This window comes from Silurus aristotelis (assembly GCF_946808225.1).
Source record: "Silurus aristotelis genome assembly, chromosome: 29".
In the NCBI taxonomy this organism is placed as follows: domain Eukaryota; kingdom Metazoa; phylum Chordata; class Actinopteri; order Siluriformes; family Siluridae; genus Silurus; species Silurus aristotelis.
Genome location: NC_139602.1, coordinates 5,666,054 through 5,689,199, shown reverse-complemented (window position 1 = coordinate 5,689,199; position 23,146 = coordinate 5,666,054). Strand labels below are relative to the sequence as shown.

The window sequence follows — 23,146 nt, the reverse complement described above, 5'->3', positions numbered from 1 at the left end:
ACAGACACTGACGAAGCCATCAGCCCCAGCAGGTGTAAATTCAGAGTCTGAATAGAACTGTCCTTCCTCTCTGAAAAAGAGAGAGACAACTGCGAATCGACCTGATGCGCTCTTCTGATAGAAAAGCCTGATACAGGTCCGAGTTCAATCTGAGACCCAGGTATAGTATTTCCTGAGCGGGCACCAAGCAGCTCTTTGTCTCGTTTATTCTGAAACCTAAGCCGGTCAGGTGAGACAGAAGCACACTCGTATCCACCTCCGCTTGCTGCCGTGACAGAGCGCAGAGGAGGAGATCATCCAAATACACTGACACTCTTAAACCCGTCGTTCTCAACGGAGACAGTGCAGCTTCGACACATTTGGTAAAGATCCGCGGAGCTAGAGCTAGCCCGAATAGAACCGCCAAATATTTATAGGCTGTGCCCTGATAGGCAAAGCGTAGGAATCTCCTGTGTGCCGGATAAATGCTTATGTGGTAATACGCGTCCTTCAGATCCACTGACGTAAACCAGTCTCCGAGCAGAGAGCGGACCTCTGTGGCTCTCGCATACAGACGGCGCGGTGGCACCATCTGGCGGCGGAGCCGGGGGTTGCAACTCTGATTCGAGTGCTTTTATTCGAGTGCTTTTATAGTGTGTGGATTTTTTCCCTTTTCCCTTTTTTACACACATCTGTGCCCTCGGCCCACTGCCTGGATGCACAGAACAAATCTTTAATATTTTTGAACGAACATGGAACATTCTGCTCTCTCTCTTGCATAACCCCGCGGGTGGAGAGGGGAGAAGCAACTTTCCGGGCACTTGGGGAACTGGTGCCAACACTCCAACCGGAGTAAACTCGTTCGTCAAACACAGTCTTTGAAACGCTCCCCAACGCATCTTTGCTGGAGAGGGAGGACAAGACTCCTGAGATGAGTCGAGGGGTGCTACAGAAACTCAGAGAGTGCTGCCACCTCTCTTTTGACCCAAAATCAGACCACAGGTTAGGTCGCCCGCCTTTTCTTCCCTCCCTGAGGGTCCGCTGGGCGATGCCTAGCAGCCGCCGCTGCAAAAGAGGTCTTGTTCCTGGGCTGGGGCTGTTTCTGGCGAGCCTCCCCGCGCATTGACTGCTGGGGTGGGGGTTGCCTAGGGGCCCCAAAACCAGGCTGTCTCTCCCTGGGCGTAGGGGCGAAATATGAACGTGCGGGTTGGGGAGGGCGAGCAGGAGGCTTCCTTGGGAGGCATGCTTCGAACGCTTCACCGTCCTTCTTGCGAAGGTCGCATTGCTGGCGCGTATTCGCCACCGCAGCCCCGAAAAGGGCTTTCGGCTCTATCGGGGCATCAATGAACTCCACCTTCTCCCTCTCCGATAAGCCCATCAACCCCAACCACAGGGCTCTCTCGCCTACCACAGCGAGGCCCATGCTGCGGCCGCAGCTCTGGACCGCTCCTCTAGAAGAGAGTAGGTTGAGATCCGCAATGACGCAGATTTCTTCCCACAAGGCTGAATCTGGTGACCCAGCATCAATCTGCCTCCCCATTTCCTCCATGAGCTCTGCCTGGTAAGCCGTGAGCATTGAGGTGGCATTCAGAGCTCTAACCGCCAGGGCCGAGGAGCGGTAGATCTTCTGGAAAAGGGAGGCGGACAGCCTTTCTGTACGTCCTGGCAGAGAAGGGGAGGAGGAGGATAGAGCAGCTCTTTGATTTGGGTGGAGGTGGCTAGCCACCGACAGCTCCACGGGGGGTTGTTGTACATCCCCAAAGCCTCCATATCGTGCACCTCCAGTCTAGAGAAACCCTTAACGGGCACTTTATGCGAGAAGGGCTTGTCCCAAAAACGACGCATTTCTGTGACACACGCCGGTACAGCAGGAATGAGCTGCTTAACCGGGGAAGTGCGCGATGGCAGCCTCTTCCCATCATATAAATCCCTCTCAGCGTCCTGATGCACCTGCTGAGATGGCCATTCGATGGAAAGTTTCTTGGCTGCTCTTTTACACACCTCAACGAGGTCCAGCTCACCTGGCATGGGGGAAGGGCCCGTAGCACTTCCAGGTCTAGAGAGATGATCAGGAGGAAGGATAGCATCCTCCTCATCGTCCTCCAAATTTTCCTCCAAAAATGAGCGACCTCATCATCTTCTTCTCCCTCACCCTTGTTATCCAGTAGAGAGTTAGATTCGAAGAGTGAAGGAAGGACAGGAGAAACCTCGTCCATCAACTCTCCCCAGCTGCACTGTGCTTGCGAAGCAGCTTCGTCCCTCTCTGCGGGCAGCGGAGAGAGACATGGATCCCCTTTATTCGCGGCCGCGACTCGCAGGCGGCGCTCCCGAACCCTTGACGGGAAAAGAGCGCAGTGCGGGCAGCACTCGGGTTAGCGAGCACGGTTTGAGCGTGCCGAACTCCTAAGCACACAATGCACAGGGGATGAGAGTCTTTTGCAGAGATCGTAGACCCGCATGCACAGGGTCGGGATTGAACTTTCCCCGCCGTGCACCCGGATGAACTCGCAGTCGCCATAACGGAGGTGCAATCACCGGACAAAAAAGAAAAAGGAAACAACGAGATCACCACGACGTGCTTCTCGAAACGGGTCTCGAACGATATTCAAATACTCGCTTGACGCGATGTGAAAAAAAAAGAAACAGCAGAAGGGAATATCCGCTTTGACAGTGGATAATCCCCTAAAGAAGCAGCCACGCTCAGAGATGTACCTTAACGGCCAGTCTATGAACAGTTAAGCGACCGCCCCCAGAGGATCTGCTGAGGATAGCTTCCTAAAAGGATCTTCACGGGGAAGAGAACGAGAATGAGGCAGGGACCGCCGGCAGCGGTGTATATAGGGAGGCGGGACTCCCGCATCACTGTCGTGATTGGTCTGTCAGCCGACAGACGTGGTGTGATTGATGCTTCCAGGATTGGTCACGCCCGAGGCGATTCCCATAGTGAGATACCGAACGAATGTTTGAAAGAGAACAAAACAACAAAACCAAAAACAAATTAACAAATTAGAAAACACTAATAAATCCGAAAACAAATTAACAAATTCAAAAACACATTAACAAATCCAAAAACACAATGACAAAATTCAGACAAACTGGAAAAGGTAGGTATAGTTTGTGAATGAAAACTTACAGATCATTGGACAAGACACCTGTCAGTCAAGATATACAGGTGAATGACAGGTGTCTCGTCTAATGATCTGTAAGTTTCCATTTGCAAACTATACCTACCTTTTCCGGTTTGTCTGAATCGTTGCACGAAACACTAACAAATCCAAAAACACAACGACAAGTCCGACAAACCGGAAAAGGTAGGTATAGTTTGCAAATGGAAACTTACAGATCATTGGACAAGACACCTGTCACTCGCCTGTATATCTTGACTGACAGGTGTCTTGTCCAATGATCTGTAAGTTTCCATTCACAAACTATACCTAACTTTTCCGGTTTGTCTGAATTTTGCCTTGTGTTTTCGGATTTGTTGATGTGTTTTTGAATTTGTTGTTTCGTTTTTGGATTTGTTAATGTGTTTTTGAATTTGTTATTTTGTTTTTGGATTTGTTAGTGTTTTCTAATTTGTTAATTTGTTTTCGGATTTGTTGTTTTGTTTTTGTATTTGTTAATTTGTTTTCGGATTTGTTAATGTGTTTTGCACTTCTCGGCCACCGTACATTTGTTATAAAAACAAATTCTGTTCTCTTGTAAGTAGGAACATAACTGAGCAGACACAATCTTTTCTAAAATCTTAGACATAAATGGGAGATTTGAAATGGTTCTTTAATTTGACAGTGTGTTTGGATCCAAATTAGGTTTCTTAATGAGGGGCTTAATAACTGCCAACCTGAGGGGTTGAGGGACGTGACCTGGAGATAGTGAGGAGTTAATAATATTAAGAAGAGACTCACCAGCTGTATGTAACACTTCTTTCAGTAGTTTAGTTGGAATGGGATCTAAGAGACATGTTGATGATTTGGCTTTGGTAATAACATCATACAGCTCTTCCTGTCCTGTACATGTAAAGCAGTGTAGTTGTGGAGTTTTAGGTACGATGGTCATCAAACATGGCAACATGCAAAGTACAATCCCAACAATCAATACAAGAATAAATCCTAAAACAAAGTAGTGTTCAACACTCGCAAATAAATTATTCATCTTCTCAAACTTTGTTTAGCAGTTATTGCACGTTCTCCAAGACATTAGGAGGCTAATGTTTCTCAGTGCTTGTTCAATAATATCACCATCAGCATCATTATCAGGTATCTGTACAACAGGCAGATCCTTATAATAACCTCTACTCTCCTGGGAAGATTCCACTAGATTTTGGAGAGTGCTTATAGAGATTTGTGCTCATTCACCCACATGGATGTTAGTAAAAATAGCTACTGGTGGCTCATCGGTGCTAAAGCATCGGACCCAAGTTTAAATCCCAAGTTTAATAGATCACACAGCTTGAGGACTCCATGAGAATAAGCGCCTACCATTGGAATAAGTGCCAGATTCAGGTGAAGAAATAGACCATGAAATGAAACCATATTGCATGGCAGAGCACTAAAGGCCATCTGCAGAATGTGAAGAGATTGAAAAGTTTTCACATTTAAGCCCAGGTCTGTGAAATCCTGTTCTATTCATGTTGATGTGAGAAAAAAAATGTGTTTGGGGAAAGAACACGATTTGAAAAGCACAAAACGTTTCTTATCTCTTGCAGCAAGATGAGATGTCCCCCTGTTTCCTTTCCTCTCTCCCTCCCTGTCCTGACCTGACTTGACCTGACCTGACTTGACATGACCTGACTTGACATGACCTGACATTTATTTTTGTTTCCTTTCCCTTTTAAAAATAACAGTGGATTATTAATTTATTATAAAAATCATCAAACCAACCAGGTAACAACTTTGGTAAGATATTCAGTATTTTCTGAACATTATATTATTTTCATTAAAAAATGTTAAGCATGTTTTTCTGAGGATATTGTTTGTTTTTAGATTTTTAAAACTGCTTCAGTGTTGATGGAATGTTGCCAGGATCATGCCTAAGGACTACATTACCCAACATCTACTGCACTTCCTTGTTTTGTCATATGTCACTGATCACTCACACCTGTTCATTATCACCTTAATTACCACTCATTGGCTCGTTTGTCTGTCTATATCCTTGCCCAGGTTTGTTTTTCATTCATTTTTGCATATATTTTATGCTTTATTTTTAGTATTTAGTATTTTTACTACTAGTATAAAAATACATCTATTTTGTATTTTGCTGCCAAAACAGTCCTGACCTGTCGAGCATTAACAATTTCCTGCTTGACAGCATAATGCTTGACCTAGATTTTTATTCAGCACTGTAGCAAAATTAACAGGGAATAAAAGCACTGCATTCACATGCAAACCATCCATAGGTAGTAATGATTTTATTCAGTTTAATAATAATAAAATTGCAAATACCAGGCAAAAAATCCAGATGATTAATATGTCCAAATAACATTATTTTATAAATAACCCAGTAGAGAGTGCTGTAATTATAACATACAATCAATTATAAAGTTTTACTCCTATGCAATTGAATGAAATTATTTTATTTATTTCCTCATCAAAATCATTAACTTGTAGGCAAGTGATTAAGAATACAAGATTCTTTAAACAGATAATTCCAGAAGTAATTGAATCTGTTCTTAAATTAATAAACTCTACCACCAGCACTGGCAATTATTAACCACTTAATTAAGAAACCTGACCTTGACCCTGTCAGCTGTCCAACTATAGTCCAATATCAAACCTCCACTTTATCTCCTCTAGATTCTAGAAAAGGTTGTAGCACAGCAGTTCTGCTCAGGAATTTTGGTCTAATCATAGCACAGGGACGGCACTAGTTAAGGTGGTTAATGACCTGTTATTGGCCTCTGATCAGGGTTTTGTCTCTTGTTTTGCTCGACCACAGTGCAACTTTTAACACTATTGATCATAATCTCATTGCTAGACTAGAGAATGTTGTTGGAATAAAGGAAACAGCTTTTTCCTGGCTCAGGTCTTATCTGACTGATCACTCTCAGTGTGTTAATGTAAATGGTGAGTTCTCCACACTCTCTGGGTTAAAGTTTAATGATCAGGTATGTTTTAGATTAGTTTCAATTCTTTTGTCAACTGAAACACTAACAATGAATGTGTCTGATCTAGATGTAAATGTTAACAGGGAATAAAAGCACTGCACTGCACTCACATGCACACCATCAATAGGTAGTAATGATTTCATGAACTTTTTTAATAATAAAATTGAAAACATCAGGCAAAAAATCCAGACGGTTAATATAAATCCAAATTATTTTACAAGTAACCCTGTGGACAGCAGTGTAATTATAACAGACAATCAATTACAAAGTTTTACTCCTATTCATGAGAATGACTTAATTTCATTAATTTCCTCATCAAAATCATCAACCTGCATTCTCGAGCCCTTGCCTACAAGTTTCTTTAAACAGATAATTCCAGAGGTAATTAAACCTGTTTTAAAAATAATAAACTCTTCCATTAGCACTGGTTTTGTACCAAAATCCTTCAAACTGGCAGTTATCCACCCCCTAATTAAGAAACCTGACCTTGACCCATGTCAGCTGTCCAACTACAGACCGATATCAAATCTCCCCTTCATATCCAAAATTTTAGAAAAGGTTGTAGCACAGCAGTTATGCTCACACCTACTTATGAATAACATTTTTAAAATGTATCAGTCAGGATTTCGGCCTCATCATAGCACAGAGACGGCGCTAGTTAAGGTGGTATATTACCTGTTATTGGCCTCTGATCAGAGTTTTGTCTCCTTACTTGTTTTGCTCGACCTTAGTGCATCTTTTGACAACATTATATACTATACTACTTGCTAGACTTGAGAACGTTGTTGTAATAAAGGGAACAGCTCTCTCTTGGCTCAGGTCTTATTTGACTGATCGCTATCAGTTTGTTGATGTAAATGGTGAGTTCTCCACACTCTCTGAGGTAAAGTTTGGTGTTCCTCAAGGATCGGTCTTAGGCCCTCTGCTTTTCTCTTTATATATGCTGCCTCTTGGAGAAATTATTCATAAACATGGTATTAGATTCCATTGCTATGCTGATGATACACAGCTGTATATTTCAGCAAAGCCAGATGAGAGAGATCAGCTTAACAATGTTGAAAAATGTGTAAAGGACATTAGACAGTGGATGCTCGATAACTTTCTTCTGCTAAACTCAGATAAGACGGAAGTACTTTTACTAGGACCACATGCAGCTAGAAGCAAACTTTCTGATTACGTAGCATCTCTGGATGGTGTTTCTGTTTCAGCGTGTACGGCTGTCAAAGACCTTGGTGTGATTATTGACCCGAGTCTTTTCTTTGAGGCTCACGTGAATATTACCAGGATCGCCTTCTTTCACCTTAGAAATATAGCTAAAATTAGAAATATGATGTCGTTACAGGATGCAGAAAAACTAGTTCATGCTTTTGTTACTTCTAGATTACACTTCTGTAATGCTTTACTGTCTGGGTGTGCGAGTAAGTGCATAAATAAGCTTCAGTTAGTTCAGAATGCAGCAGCAAGAGTCCTCACTAGATCTAGGAAATATGACCACATCACCCCTGTATTAATCAGTCTACACTGGCTCCCAATCAAATCTCGCATTGATTATAAAATACTACTACTGACGTATAAAGCACTTAATGGTCTCGCACTGCAGTATCTGAGTGAACTTCTGTACCAGTATAATCCTCCATGCCTACTTAGATCAAAAGGTGCTGGCTATCTGTTGGTTCCTCATATAATGAAGATTACAGCAGGGGGCAGATCTTTCTCTTATAAAGCCCTGCAGTTATGGAACAGCCTTCCTATCAGTGTTCGGGACTCAGACACAGTCTCAGTGTTTAAGTCGATGTTGAAACATATTTATTCAGTCAAGCCTTTAATCATTAGATTTTTTCTCAGGTAAAGGCTCAGATCTGGAGGGAACATTGATATAGAGTGTTTGGTGAACTGGGATATTTGTATGCTGTCGTCCCCCCGTTTGTTGATGGTGGTGTGGTGGGTCGTCTCTTATCCCAGAGATCCCTCATGTCTGTCTTGCCTTCTGGTTCTCCCTTTTAGCTATGCTGCCATAGCGAGTCTTGCCGGAGTCCAAACTGCACAGTAACTTTAACTCTCATGCAACAATAGGTACACTTAATAATCCATATCCTTCTCTTCCTGTCACCCTCTTCTCTCTCTCTCTCTCTCTTTCTCTCTCTCTCTCTCTCTCTCTCTCTCTCGGTCGAGTTAAACATGCTCCTGAGGCTCCAGTGACCACTGTTCCTGCCCCTCTCCCCTTCGTGGATCTTCCCACTTCGTCCAGGCCTGCCTCTGGATAGTGTTCTCTTTGACTGGAGGCCACTCTGTGCAGCTGGGGAAGGTTTGTCATCAACGCCTTGGGTGGTTCCATGAAATTCCGGAGTAAGAACGGGAGCTTTAAGGATGGATTGGACTGTAGTTGATGTCAACAGTCTCCTACACTGACTCAGGAATACAGTTCGCTTTTGATCATCATCACTGTACTCCGCAACATTGTTTACCTGCCACAAATGGACATTCGGTGTAACCCAGATGAGGATGGGTTCCCTCTTGAGTCTGGTTCCTCTAAAGTTTTCTTCCTTATGCCATTTTGGGGAGTTTTTCCTTGCCACAGTCGCCACCGGCTTGCTCATCAGGGACAAACGTACTCAAAGAGCATATTCATTTTTAATCACCGCATTATCTGTGTAAAGCTGCTTTGAGACAATGTTCATTGTTAAAAGCGCTATACAAATAAAAATGAATTGAATTGAATTTAATTGAATGTGCAGATTGATCTACTTTGGCTCTCACCACTGCTCATGCCCTGGTCGCCACTGAACACTTTGAAATGCAAACATTATAAAACCAATATAGTATACATTTTTTTTTATTGTTTTATTGCTTTAGCTGACTCACCTCTATCTATCAAGGTAAAAACGGAATTTCACGCTTCTTGCATGGAGACCGAAAATGATTGAGGGCGGGGCACGAAAAAAAATTTACTCTGTGAGCAATCATAATTAGAACACTGGAAATAGCACCCTCTTTTGGACATTTTTGATACTGCAAGTGTAGAAAACATTTAAATGAACACTGTAACACCAGACAACTCTAGAGTAGTCAACAAGTTTGAACATACCACATTGGTTCACATAATAAATAAATAAAAAACTAACGTAATAATTTTCAGCTACGTGAAAGTGTCCGCAACAATATTGAGTGCTTTGACGACAGTCCTGACCACGAGCTATAAACAGCTGTTTCTACCGAACTGAGAGCTGCATCACTTCCTGGTTCGTCACACCAAGTGCTGCTTCGGCAAGTAAAAGTTTGTAAAGAGTAATAAAACTAAGAATCACACACGTGGGGAATAAAATCTGGAAATAAAAGGTTTAAAATTAAAGATGGTGCAGAATAAAAACATGACACCCGAGATTCTGCTCTTTTACTGATTATTATTTTTATTTTTTGTTTTAGTTTGTGGTCTCATTTGTTTTATAACATTATATTCTACCGGCCATATTTGTTTTTTTACTAGCAAGATGTCGTTTTTATACGAAATTTATTCGGGATTATATACACACAGTGGTGGGCCGTGCATTTGGTACCTGGGCCTTCAGTGAGGACTTACCTGACTTAATCCACCTCTTAATACCACCGCTATCATGTCACAATTATAGAATATAGAAACCATCAATACTATTCAAAAATGCAATATAACAAGCATGGCATTAAAGAGAGAGAAGCATTTCACATATGGAGGGTGAATACCATAAACACTAAAGCAAGAAACCCAGTTAAGACTCCAAACCTCTACACTACAACCACATCTGTGCACCTACATCATCTAGAGCAGTTCAGAATCAATATTTGTCTAATAACATGACAAAAACATGAAAAATTTAATGAAATACAACCTACTTACCAGAGATGCAGACTCATAAATTGCACTGCTCCTCATAAGGAAGGAGGAAAAGAGGAAGACCAAGGAAGAGGTTTTTGGATGTGGTGAGGGAAGACATGCAGGTAGTTGTTTTGAAAGAGGCAAATGTAGAGGACAGGGGGGTATGGAGACGGATGAGCCGATGTGGCAAAAGAAGTAGTAGAAGAATATCTATATATATTTTTACATATAGGCAAAAATTACTCCAAATTTTTTCAGCCATAAGTTCTTCTTCCCCAAACTGTTTGCACAAAATTGGAGAGACACAATTATACAGCATGTGTTTAAATGCGTTAGCATGACGTTTTTCTTTCACTTCAACTAGGAGACCCAAACCTGTTCCTGCATGACGATGCCCCAGTGCACAAATCCAGCTTCATGAAGATCTGATTTACATGTGTTGGAGTGGAAAATCTCCTGCTATAGAGCTTCAAACATATCGACAACGATGACGAATTACACAGAGCATGTAGTTGAGTTAAAGTAGAGATACTGTAGGTAAAATGTGACTCCAGTAAAAGTAAAAGAGTCCCTTTAAACTGTCACTTAAGTAAAAGTACAAAAGTATTTACCTTTAATTGTACTTAAGTATCGAAATTACGATCTAGTAATTAATGATAATAATGAATTAAACACTGATTGATATCTAATAAATGACCATGAGCCCAAAACCTTCTTTTCAACGACTACAAAAGAAAAAGCGCAAAAAAAGTTGTGTTGTGGTGAGTTCGAGTCTGGAGTTTCTTCCATCATTTATTCCTCTTCAAATGTTCTGCTTGCTGTTGAACTGATGCTGAACTGTATGTTGGTGATAAGTAGATACACCAAAAGAAGAAATTGTAACTAAGTGATGTACAGTGATTAGCGTATTTGATTAGATGCATTATCTTACACTCTCCTCATAACGAGATGAGTGATAGAGCTACATACACACCTTTATTTGCAGCAAATTTTCCTTTCAACAACTTCAACATCCGAAACCAAATACTTATCTCATATGTAGGGATGCACCGATACCACTTTATTCCAGAACGAGTCCAATATTGTACTTGCCAAAACTGATACCTGCATTTTCATAGCATTTCTTATAAAAAATAAATACTGGTAACAAAAACAAATAAAAATAAGAAGAATATGAACCATGTTAGCTGACTTCATTAAGCAAACAGATATTTCCTTCAGTTCTTTTTACACTTAATTATACCAGTTAGTATGTATTCCACTCAGTGTGCTTTTCTACAGCTCCTGCACATCAGCTATACAGACGTGAATAGTGAATGTTTAACATTAATGTTACGTTCCCACCTTGGCTAGACTTAGGGGAGTGTGGGAACCAGAGGGGGCAAAAGTATACACATACACATGTCTATGTATATACATGTCATATAATGTCATATAATGCCCTCTACCTGCTTTTGAACTGTAAGCTTCACCTATAGATAGTAGAGAGCTGAAGACAGAGCCAATACGGGGGGGAGTAGAAAAAAAAACAGCAGACACGTAACAGTTAACAATAGTTAGATACATGTACATATAATCTCTAATAACTCCATTCTGCTCTCTGTTGTTTTGTTGTCTGTGTTTCTTTGTTTGGATGCAGCACTGTTCACATGCTGTGTGATACCGGTGCATACCAACTCATATGTATGCATGTATGTGAAAAACAGTAGGTCAACAGAGAAGGAAGTTCGAATTCACATCAAGTCTTCACTTACCATATGTGGCTGCCATGATTTTCTTGTCAAGAGCAGTCCTCCACTCAGCACCACTCTCAGTTTTACTCTGTCCTCCTACAATAGACAAAACAAGAAGCATGAACATTTGAATCGGGTACAGAGGATATGCAACACTGTCTTCTGACTAGTTTTAGATTTCCAGAAAATTTTGTTAATCTTAATGTTGGTACTATACAAATATAGATATGCTATAAGTCGAATTTAGCTTTTTAAAACACTTTATTATCTAATAATTGGACCTGACTTTTGAAACTGTTTAACTTTCAAATTGCTGTGGATCAGAATCTCCATTGAGAGGGCGGCCATCAAAAAACACGCACGATTGAAGTGGCTGTTTGCTCGCAGATGTCCACTGAGTTTTTATTCCCGTCCCATGTGTTAACTCTACCTGTGGTTGTGATCACATAAAAATAAATTTTTAATATACATTATAAAAAAAAAATAAAAAAAGAAATAATTAAAAAAAAGAGCTAAATTCTCAGATCAGAATATCATAGTGTTGCACAACAATCTAAACATTACTGCTTGTAAGTCATGTGACTCATATTTTAATGGAGCTATGATGAATATGGTGAATATACCAGTGGCAGGCTGTGCATTTGGTACCTGGGCCTTCAGTGAAGACTTTACCCGATTTAATCGACCTGCAATATAACACACAGAGAGAGAGAAGCATTTCACATATGGAGTGTAAATTTTATTTTACTAAAGCAATAAGCCTATTTAGACTCCAAACCTCTACACTACAATCGCATCTGTGCACCTACATCACCTGGAGCAGTTCAGAATCAATATTTGTCTAATAACATGACAAAAACATTAATATATTAATAAAATACAACCTACTCACCAGAGATGCAGACTCATAATTTGCACTGCTCCTCGGAGGCTGTAAGCCAGTGATACCGCTCATATTCACTGGTCTTTAAGTGGTGAACAAACCCTTTCCCGGGCTGAGATTAACTAGCAAACTTCGGGGTTGGCCGACCTCCTCACGATGTCTAGCTTTTCTTTAAAATGTATTTATTTAAGTATGTCCAAGACCAAATAAATTTCTCTTCCTTCGTAGGCATAAAAAAGTCTAACTCAGATGTATTAATGTGTGCAGTGCGCTACAAACATGTTTTGCCAGTCGAACTTGGCTGTAACAGTTTCCCTCTGACCAAACAATCGGAGGATGGAAAAATTGTGATGCTATGCTCGACTGGTACCACCACTAGACTTCCGGTGACGTAGCTTACTGTGTTTGACTTGTTTGCCGCGAGTTCCGTGTTTGTATTTCTCTTGCCGTTTTCAAACAAACTTTACTATTTACCTATCCTTTTTATCCTCTTTTAATAATCCTAAATTGTTTTTGTCTTTCTGACTTGTGCCTGTAGTTTGTTAACTCGTCTATCACTAATGTTCTCTATATTCACTGCCTCTTACTATATCGTATCTCTGTATCTTAACTCTGTTCATGATTATAAGCACTATGCCGGCTGTGTGTCTGGCTTTGAGCACAGGTGAGGACTAGTTTGAGTTGCAAATGGTGGAGTTGGAGATGGAGGCTTTGGAGAAACATATTTGTAAGCGGACGCTCACTCGTCCCAGGTAAATTCCCGGGTTGAATCTAACACTCCCAGCACCTCAACTCCGCATGCTTCTCTGCCCAGGCCCAGCGCATCTACAACGCGGCCCGCACAGGTATCGTTCACTCTGGCACCGGTGCACCACGGACCTTGGATGCGGCAGCAGCGGAAGCCCCAAGCCAAGCCCCGGTCGAGGACGTCTCCCCCGCCACCACCGGCCTTCGAGATCTCCACTGAGAACCGCTTCGCCCCTCTCGGTGAGACGGAACGCGATACCGTGATTCTTGGAGATTCGTCCGGCATGTCCGCTCTACCGGAGCCAAAGGTGAGGTGCACATTCGCTGTTTTCCTGGTGCTCGTGTTCTCGATGTCGCTGCGCAGGTACCCGCGATCCTGGAGGTACCCTCCGAAACTTCGGAGCGGTTGTTCTCCATGCCGGAACGAACAACACCAGGCTGAGGCAAAGAGAGATCTTAAAGAGGGACTTCAGGATCCAGACTTTTTGCACTAAATGAATGGTTACAGTCATGGTGTTGAGAGCACAAACTTCTCTTTGTTAATAAGGGGAACTGTTTCTGGGAGCGTCCTGGGTTCTTCCGCCCTGATGGCCTGCACCCCAGCAGAGTTGGAGCAGCAGTGCTATCAGATAAAATCTCTAGGATACTTCACACCATCTGACTGGTAATACATCAGGAAATCTTCAACTATGAGAACATGTACATACAACAGACCAAATAGTTACAAGTGAGCACGCAGCCCAGTTTATAGAAACCATATCTATTCCCTTCTGTAGTAAAACCAACAATTAAATACACAAGATCCAGAAAAAAATCTTATTACATTTAAAACTGAAAAATGCCAGATAAACAAACACAACAAAGTTCTAAAGTTTGGTCTTTTAAACATTAGATCACTTGCACCCAAAGCACTGATTGTAAATGAGATGATCACAGAGAATAATCTCTCAGCACTTTGTCTCACTGAAACCTTATATGGGTCTAAACGAGTCTACACCGTCAGGATATGTTTATAAGCATGAGCTCCGTCAGACTGGTCGTGTAGGAGGTGTATCAACTATTTATAGTGCCTCTCTTAATGTTAGTCAGAGATTAGGATTCAGTTTTAAATAATTTTAAGTGCTCTTTCTTAAAATTGTACTTTCAGACATGTATAGAAAACTCGCTCTGGTCACCGTGTACAGACCCCCAGGACCCTACGCTAATTTTCTTCAAGAGTTTGCTTGTTTTCTTTTAGACCTCTTGATCAATTTTGATGAAGTGCTGCTTGTAGGAGATTTTAATATTCATGTAGATGATCTAAACAATGCTCTAGGATTATCATTTGTCGACTTATTAAACTCTTTTGGGGTTCAACAAAACGTCCAACAAAACAAACCAACACACCGTTTCAACCACACACTAGACTTAATAATATCCCACGGAGCAGACATCACTGATATGGATATTTTACCTCAGAGTGATGACATCACAGACCATTATCTTATACTGTACACACTACCGGTAGAGCACATTAGCCGTGTTTCACCACGCTATCGACTTGGTAGGACTATTGTTCCAACCACTAAGGACAGATTCATAAATAACCTGCCTGATTTATCTCAATTTCCCACTAAACCCATAACTGGTAATAATCTTGATGAAATGGCTAACAACATAGACCTTATCCTTACTAGCACATTAGACACCGTTGCCCCAATCCGGTTAAAAAAGGTTAGAGAACAAGCACCTGCACCTTGGTATAATAGTCATACACATGCCCTGAAGAGAACAGCCCGTAATCTGGAGAGAAAATGGAGGAAAACAAAATTGGACGTATTTAGAATTGCGTATAAAGACAGTATGCTCAGCTACAGACAGGCGCTAAAAGCTGCTAGAGCTGAACACCTGAGCAAACTTATAGAAAACAACCAAAACAATCCCAGGTACCTTTTCAGTACAGTAGCTAAACTAACTACAAATCAGGGATCTGAAAAATGTGTTCCATCACAGTTTAGTAGTGAAGACTTTATGAATTTCTTTACTGAAAAAAATAGATAACATTAGAAAAACAATTGTGGCAGTTCAACCTCTGAGACCATCTCCTGACACAGTCTCACCTTCAACTCCACAACTACACTGTTTTACATGTATAGGACAGGAAGAGCTGTATGATGTTATTATCAAAGCTAAATCAACAACATGTCAGTTAGATCCCATTCCAACAAATCTACTGAAGGAAGTTATATACAGCTGGTGAGCCTCTTCTGAATATTATAAACTCCTCACTACCTTTAGGTCATGTCCCTAAATCCCTCAAGCTAGCAGTTATTAAGCCCCTCATTAAAAAACCTAATCTGGATCCAAACACGCTATCGAATTACAGACCCATTTCAAATCTCCCATTTATGTCTAAGATTTCAGAAAAGATTGTCGCTGCCCAGTTATGTTCCTACTTGCAAGAGAACAATATTTTTGAAGAGTTTCAGTCAGGTTTTAGGCCCTATCATAGCAGAGTCAAGTTTATTTCTATAGCGCTTTTCACAATAGACTACACAATAAATTGTTTTAAAGCAGCTTTACAGAAATCAACAGTCAAACTGAATGGTGTGCATTTATCCCTGATGAGCAGCCGTGGCGACTGTGGCAAGGAAAAACTCCCTTAGATGTAATGAGGAAGAAACCTTGAGAGGAACCAGACTCAAAAGGGGAACCCATCCTCATTTGGGTGACATCAAGAGTGTGATCATAAATCTTTCAACAATACAGAACACTGGAGAGTCAGAACTAACATGAGCACTGGAGTATAAGATTATAAGTAATGTTTTTTCTACAGTCTTATACAGTTCTTATGGTTATAAAACTAGGAGCTACTGAGCTACTCCAGGAGGTCCAATGTCAAAACTCCACACATGTAGTGGGAGCCAATTGGCACTGGTACATCCCTAGATGGTACGTGATGTTTGCGAGTTCGGCATCTACTTCTTCAAAGGTCCATAATCTTCATGAGGTGGGAGGTGACTGGAACTGGCCAACCTCAGGATGCCTCGGGATGGGGAGAGAAAGAAAAGCAGTGGAGAGGAATTAGCGTAGCTGCTGTTCATGATATTAACAAGTTTTAAATTTAAAAAATGTAATTAAAAAGTTGATAATGTGCATGTGATCAGATGTTCTGGAGCACAAGGTTATGATGTGAGATGTATATTATGTGTAGGCTTTGCTAAAAATATATGTTTTGATAAGTGTCCCTTTATACTGTCTCGAGTAAAAGTACAAAAGTATTTGCCTTTAATTGTACTTAAGTATCCAAAATACGAATATGATTTATTACGGCTATAATGTTCCTATTATCATTTTTAACCCAAGACTCTTCACTTAATCAATAACATTTGAAAACTTTTAGCACACGATCTAATAATTGATGATATTAATGAGTTAAACACTGATTGATATCTAATAAATGATCATGAGCCCAAAACCTTCTTTTGGGCTGCATACACACCTTTATCTTTTGCACATTTCCCTCATACTTCTTTCTTCTTTTTTATGAATTGGGCTCCTGAGGGTTTAGAACTTTCTTTTTGTCATCCATCATTTTAATTTGGATTCAGTTCTCTTTACTGACGTGATGTCACCCAACCCCCCAGCTCTCCTTCCTGAGGGTATGCTGCGTGCACTTTTTCGTAACACATCTCACTCTACGGGAACGTGGTTGGGGCCAAGGAGTGCGGCTATGGGGCGGTGCCGCTTGTGGAGGAGATGCTAGCTAGCTATCTCTCTCCTAGTGTAGCATAATTGCTAAAGGCCCCAGTATTCCCTACTAAGCCGTTGCGTGCAACATCAGCCTTAGTGGGGAAGGCTTACCAGGCTGCGGGTTGCCTCCACACCATGGATGTGTTGCAGGCATACCAGGCTGACCTGCTGTGGGATTTGGATGAGTGACTTGGATGGGCCGACGATATTAAGGAGTTGCTTTGCGCTTCTGACCTAACCCTTCAGGCCTTCAGGGCTGTTTGGCGATGCTGTAACAGTGGTTGTGAACAGATTCCAGGAGTCTTAAAAGCAGTCAGCTGCGTTTCAGCAATACCTCCCTCGCTGTTTTCGTGGGGCTGTTCAACAGCAGCCCCAGCCCGGTCCTTCCGGGCACTGCGAAGCCCAGAAACAGACCATTTGCCAGGGCCCCCAGCAACGCTCTAAGCCCAAAAAGGAGCAGGCTGACCTGAGGGTCACCCTTGCATCCAACAAACGGGCTGTGGTGCGTAGATCCTGACACCTACGCCTAGTCGGGGGGCTTTTCCTCCCGGGTTCAACGGGTTGTGTCCCACCCTGGTGGGACCCGAGCAGGCTCTGGTCCTGGAATATGAGGTATGCACTCTCCTGGGAAAATGGGCCATCGAGGTGGTTTCCCAGTCGGATCGAGAGTCAGGCTACTACAGCCCGTACTTTGTTGTTCTAAAGAAGGATGGCATGTTGCATCCCATTCTGGATCTTCCCTCCTTGAACTGTTTACTTATGAGGCTCAGGTTCAGGATGCTTACTCTCAAAGAGGTCATGTCTCAGATCAGGTCAGAGGACTGGTTTGTCACGATAGATTTGAAGGACGCATATTTTCACATTGCCATCTTTCCTGCACACAGGAGGTTCCTTAGGTTTGCTTTCGGGGGTGAAGCTTACCAATATCGGGTCCTCCCGTTTGTCTTAGCACTCTCACCCCATACCTTTACAAAATGCGTGGACACGGCACTGACCCCGCTGCGGCTCCAGGGCATCTGCATTTTAAATTATATTGACGATTGGTTGAGATTGGCTCATTTAGAACACCAGGAAGTTTGGCATCGAGATGCCGAGGCAATGAGTCGTTCTCGCCTGCATGAAGGAATTGGGGTTTAGACTGAACGCTGGGAAGAGTGTATTTTCTCCAGTACAGAGAATCACTTTATCACTTTTCTGGGCATGGTGTGGAACTCGGCCAGATTGCGGGCACAGTTGTCTACCACCCGGATCAAAGTCATCCTCACTGCAGGACATTTGAGACGCTGCAGGTTGTTCCACCTCGCTGACCTTCTTCAGGTTCTATGACCTCGACCTCGGAGCTGCTCCGGGCTCCTCTGTCCTGAGTTGTAACCACATGTTTAGTGGTAACAATATACTTTACTCTGTAAGCACTTGTGCCTTGTTCTGCTTTAGTAGTTCTTACTATAAATGTTTATCTGAACCTTTAACTTCTGTATCTTCCGAAGCTCAGTTTGAAGTGGCAGTTAGGCAGAAATGTTTTAAATTCTAAGTCTAAATTTTAAATGAGTAGTCTTCACTGGCTGATCTTAATCTGATCTTAAACCACTGTATACTTCTGTTAAAACACGAGAACAGAAAAATACATTAATGTTGTTTTAAATGCCTGCCAGTCTTTATTAAAAATACATGGGACCACACTGATGTCCAAGTCTATTAATAGATTTTGATGGGTTTTCATGATTTGATTTAGGTTTGTGTTCATCAATTACAATGAAATTACTCTTAATAGTTTCTAAAAAAAAATAAAAAATCTGAATGTTTAGAAATGTAACTTCTATCTCTTCTAGCTGCCAGCTAGTGTGATTAAATGATAAATGATCAATAAATGATAAATTCACCGTGGTTATTTATAATAAAAAATATTTCAACAGCATTTACACAATAAATGTTTTTTATTTAGTTAAAATAGTTTTCTGTCTGCTTTGTGAAATAATTATAGGTTTTAACTGTAATTATTACAAAATGAACCTTAAAATTAAACAGTTCTGTGCTGTAAAACCATATAAACTGTAATTATTACAATGTAAACCCTGTAATTTGATGGGTATAAACTGCTTTTAACATGGGTATAAACTGCAGTTACCCTAAAAAAAAAAGATTAAAATCTGTAAAATATACAGTACAATGGGTGCAATCCTGTACAAAAATAACGTAACTACCGTATTTTTGACAGTAAAGTTCTGGCCACCAAAGCTGCCGTTTTTTTTTTTACCGTAAAATGTATGGGTTATGTTTTACAGTGTACATATGGTCCTGTGACATTAGACTGCATACTCTTCTTTTTTAATGTGCAGCTGTATAGTGTACCGTATCTACTTGTATTCATAGCCAACGTGTGTTACATCAGCAGTGTATCTTACTGCAACATGTACTGCAAACAAGTTCAACACAGAGTTCACCATCAAATTTCCTGTACCCTCGTGTACCTGATCATTAAAACACAATTCTAACACCGATTCTGACTGAACCAGATTCTGATTCATTCTGATTCTGATTCAGCAAAATTCTCAATCTGATTGATTCTAAATTTATTTGGCAAAAAAATTCTGATGTAAAATAAAACGTTGGAAATGGAAAATAAACGACTTGTTGCTTTTTTATTTAAAATATTCTTTTAATAAAAAAGTTTCTACTTTTCATGAAACAATATCTGTTATTTATAATATTTAATTTTTGATCACATAATCTAACTGTACCATAATAATGCAGCCAGAATCCAGTGTATAGAGGCTGAGTGAATGTGGTGTGGAGTCTGTGGAGGAGCTTCATCGTATCAGAGATGCTGTAGAAGGACAGAGTTCCTGCACTGTGATCCACATACACTCCTATTCTGGAGGATGATGGAACTCTGAGATCAGTCATAATGTTGTTGTGCCAGAAATAAACAGAAGAAGAAAACACTGCAGACTCCAGGACTGATTGTGTCCAAACACACACTCATTACTCCGTCCTTTCCTTCTCATGTCTTTATATGAGACTGATATTAACACATTACCATCACTGCTCCACTCCACCTCCCAGTAACAGCGTCCACACACACTCTCTTTACTCAACACCTGACAGTAGTAGTCAAATCTCTCTGGATGATCAGAGTACGGCTGCTTTGTCTTTCTGAATGTCACCACTTTGTTCTTCTCAGACAGAATGAGTTTATAATTTACTGTGTTGGGATCCAGAGTCAGATCACAGAAATCTAAACACATGAACAACAGGAACAGGATGTGTGTGTGTGTGTGTGTGTGTGTGTGTGTGTGTGTGTGTGTGTGTGTGTGTGTGTGTGTGTGTGTGTGTGTCTGAGTTTTACACGTACAGTACAGAAGATCTTCTCTGCTCTTTGGTTCTAAAGGGTAAAATCATCTGAACTGCTGCAGCTGTGGAGAAACAGGAGACATATTTTGATAAAGGAAATGAGCTGCTTTGGTAATTAATCACTACTGAATAAATGTTATGAATGAATTATGTTGTTTATGTGACTTATGAACTCTGTCACTCTCTCTTTGTAACAAAGGGGGAATAAATTAATGTGTCCTTTATTAATAGTTGAGTAGCTGAAAACACTATAAATACAGGAGAAATAACTGCATCTTATGATCATTCCAGTGGAGAAGAACAATAACAGTAAGTTCATTTAATCATATAAAATCATTTATGTGTGTTTTGGGGGAAATGTTTCTGTCTCTCGTCATCATGCTGCAGAGAAAGTAAAGATTCCCTGCAGGACAATTTCTCTCACCATGTTTATGAATTATGATGAAATCCCCCTGCAGAGTTCCTCAACTCTCTTTATCAGATCAGAGACTGATTTCCTCACTCTATCAAATGAGAGATGTTGATGGACAGTGATGCTGGGTGAGTCCTCACATCCAGAAGATAAACTGAGAGACTGGAAACTCTACAGAGAGAAAGAAAAACATCATGGAGAAAGAGAAAGGTGGAGAAATATACATGTGACTACATAGACTATACACACTTTGTGTTACCTGGAGGAAATGGTTGTGATCGTGTGTGTGAAAGCTGCTCCAGCTCAGTGATTCTCCTCTGAAGATCAGAAATCTCCTGCTCCAGTTGCTCCAGGAGTCGTTCAGCTCCACTCAGTTTAGCCTCCTTCTGATCTCTAATCAGCTCCGTCACCTCCGAGCGCATTTTCTCCATGTAGCTGATCATCTCAGTAAAGATCTTCTCACTGTCATCTACTGCTGTCTGTGCACTGAGCTGTTAGGTCACACACACACACACACACACACACACACACACACACACACACACACACACACACACACACTAACACACACACACACACACTCTTACTGGGACTCTAAATGACTCAATGTCCATGTTGTGTGTGTTTCTAGGAGCAGCCCCGTCTCTGCTCACTGTTTACCTTTATAATGTTCACAGCCTGTTTCAGCTCCTGCACCTTCTTGTGCTTCTCCTGGATTCTCTGCTGGAATTTCATCTGCTCCTCCTTCAGCTCAGTCTGTAAACAGTTATAGTTGTTTAGATATTATTATTCTTAATAATATTTAATTTAATTAATTAATTATTAAACTCCAGACCTCGAGCACATTCCAATGTTTTCTCTTTCTTTTTTACACACACACACACACACACACACACACACACACACACACACACACACACACACACACACACACACACACACACACACACACACACACACACACTCAAACACACACCTGTTTTTCAGATCGTTCTGCTGCAGCTGCAACTGTGTCATGTCCTCTGTGTTCATGCATCGTACACAAGTAACAGATGAAGCTTTGGTCGGTACGACAGTAGATCTCAACCAGTTTATCATGCTCAGAGCAGATCTTCTCTTGTAGATTTCCAGACGCTTTAATTAATGGTTTTTTTTTTCAAAACAGGAACTTCATAATGAGCCTTCAGATGAGTTTCACAAAAGGAGGCCAGACACATCAGACACGACTTGACGGCTTTGTGTTTCCTCCCGCTACAGAAATCACATTCCACATCTCCAGAAGAAATTGTAACTAAGTGATGTACAGTGATTAGCGTATTTCATTAGATGCATTATCTTACACTCTCCTCATAACGAGATGAGTGATAGAGCTGCATACACACCTTTATCTTTGCACATTTCCCCCTACTTCTTTCCTCTTTATTAGGAATTGGGCTCCTGAGGGTTTAGACCTTTTTTTTTGTCATCCATCATTTTAATGTGGATTCAGTTCGTAACGTCACCCAACCCCCCACCTCTTCCTGAGGGTATAATTCTGAATGAAGATTCTACAGTAGTTTAAGAATTAACTTTAAGAATAACTTTAAGAATTTCCATATTATTTTATATTCTGGAAATCCAAGAATTTCCATTCGTGTTTTTAGAACTGTGATAAAATTCTACAGTAATCCCTCGGATATCGTGGGTTTTTCTAAAACGATATCCGAGGGATTACTGTAGAATTTTATCACAGTTCTAAAAACACGAATGGAAATTCTTGGAAATGCAAGAATATAAAATAATATGGAAATTCTTAAAGTCCAAAAAGCATCTAATGAACCTGTAAGATTTATATTCATCCTGTAAATGTGGAGGTAGTGTACCTTTATTTCCTGAAGGAAATGTGATCATATGTACTGTGTACATATACTACACTTTATAAACCTAAAATTTTACAGAAATCTCGAGGAATTGTGCCAGAAGGAATTCATCAACATCCCTCAACATGGTCCAACAAGAGGATCCGTGCCTAATAATCTGAGGGAAGTTTTAAAGCTGTGAGAGAGTGAAGTCGAGGTGGTGGTCTTCATTCCTGAGCACCAAATCACTGTACAGTTAACGATGAACGGTTCCCGATCCGGACTGACTGAGGTCTCCCAGTCAGGAAGTCCAGGATCCAGTTGCAGAGGGAGGTGTTCAGGCCCAGAAGGTTCAACTTCTCATTTAGGTGCTGAGGAATAATTGTGTTGAATGCTGAACTGAAGTCAATGAACAGCATTCGTACATATGTGTCCTTGTTATCCAGGTCGGTGAGGGCCAGATGGAGGGTTGTGGATATGGCATCGCACGTGGAACGGTTTGGACGATACACAAACTG

At 41.1% G+C, this 23,146-nt stretch overlaps 1 protein-coding gene, 1 long non-coding RNA gene and 1 pseudogene across 3 annotated transcripts in view; 1 reads left to right on the top strand and 2 right to left on the bottom strand.

Annotated features, from left to right (window-relative positions):
• The window catches only part of LOC310722600 (uncharacterized protein), a 1,041,764-nt gene that overhangs the window by 430,332 nt on the left and 588,286 nt on the right, over window positions 1-23,146 (bottom strand). The gene's annotated exons all lie outside the window — the stretch shown is intronic.
• Window positions 3,075-9,845, top strand: LOC310722651. The gene is made up of 3 exons (XR_014532441.1): window positions 3,075-3,164; window positions 3,545-3,646; window positions 9,772-9,845. It is a non-coding gene; the product is annotated as an uncharacterized lncRNA (long non-coding RNA).
• LOC310722955 (tripartite motif-containing protein 16-like) lies at window positions 19,564-22,188 on the bottom strand (annotated as a pseudogene). The gene is made up of 7 exons (XR_014538312.1): window positions 22,173-22,188; window positions 21,767-22,081; window positions 21,451-21,546; window positions 21,050-21,281; window positions 20,803-20,961; window positions 20,380-20,440; window positions 19,564-20,262 (listed from the first exon to the last, which is right to left on the bottom strand). The product of XR_014538312.1 is annotated as a tripartite motif-containing protein 16-like (transcript).